The sequence below is a fragment of the Eumetopias jubatus genome, unplaced genomic scaffold (assembly GCF_037043125.1).
Source record: "Eumetopias jubatus isolate StellerSeaLion01/CBP00866 unplaced genomic scaffold, mEumJub1_p1.0 scaffold_11, whole genome shotgun sequence".
NCBI lineage: Eukaryota > Metazoa > Chordata > Mammalia > Carnivora > Otariidae > Eumetopias > Eumetopias jubatus.
The window spans coordinates 26492222-26493398 of record NW_028274817.1 but is presented as its reverse complement, the minus strand read 5'-3'; the positions used below and the strand labels follow the sequence as shown (position 1 = coordinate 26493398).

Here is a 1177-nt window from a genome sequence, read left to right as displayed (position 1 = left end):
AAACAGACTCCACACCCAGTGTGGAGCCTGATGAGGGGCTCAATTTCATCACCCTGAGACCATGACCTGAGCCAAAATCAAGAGTCGGATGCTGAACTGACTCAGTGACCCAGGAGCCCTGGTATTTGTGTTTTTTAAACATGAGATGGTAAAGCCATTTCTAACTCAAAAAAAAATTTTTTTTTTACATTTCAATTTGTTTCTTTAAAAGGAGGGAGTTGTGTACAGGGGGGTTAAATGCTTTATAGACAACAAAAAACTGCACTAGAACCAACTTATGCATCATCATCTTCTTCATCTTCCTCCTCCTCCTCCTCTTCATCTTCCTCATCTTCCTCCTCTTCCTTCTTTTTCTTGCTCCTTTCAGCCTTGACAACTCCCTTTTTTGCCATATCAGGCTTTCCTTTAGCTTGGTATGCAGCAGTATCTTTTTCATATTTTTCCTTCAGCTTAGCAGCCTTCTTTTCATAAGGCTGCTTGTCATCTGCCGCAGTGTTATTCCACATCTCTCCCAGTTTCTTTACAACATCACCAATGGATAGGCTGGGATGTTCTCCTTTGATTTTTGGACCATACTCAGAACAAAACAAGAAAAAGGCCGAAGGAGGCCTCTTGAGTGCATTGGGATCCTTGAACTTCTTTTTTGTTTCCCCTTTAGGGGGGATATAAGTTTTCATTTCTCTTTCATAACGAGCCTTGTCTGCCTTTGCTATGTCTTCAAATTTTCCTTTCTCTTTAGCAGACATGGTCTTCCCCCCTTCTGAGCACTTCTTAGAAAACTCTGAGAAGTTGACTGAAGCATCTGGGTGCTTCTTCTTGGGCTCCTCTCGGCAAGTTTGCACAAAGAATGCATATGATGACATTTTGCCTCTCGGCTTCTTAGGATCTCCTTTGCCCATGTTTAGTTATTTTCCTCAGCGAGGCACAGAATCGCCCAGTGCCCGTCTGGCTCTCACTTGCCCCGGTGCTGTCTCTGTGGAGCTCAGTGTACTGCAATGTTTATGAGAGCGGGGGCCAGACGCCTCAAAAATGTTTTTAAAAATAAGGAACTTCACAAATTTAGTTGTGATCCCAGATTCTACTTAGTTTGCTCTGTCACAATCATGCTATTTTTACCTTTCAAACTTTACAAAGTTTCAGTTACTGATTGCAAGTAACAAAAGACTGGTTGATGGCT

At 42.4% G+C, this 1177-nt stretch overlaps 1 pseudogene; it reads right to left on the bottom strand.

Moving 5' to 3' along the window:
• Positions 1 to 275: 275 nt before the first annotated feature.
• Positions 276 to 920, bottom strand: LOC114201724 (high mobility group protein B1 pseudogene; annotated as a pseudogene).
• Between the last annotated feature and the right edge of the window lie 257 nt (positions 921 to 1177).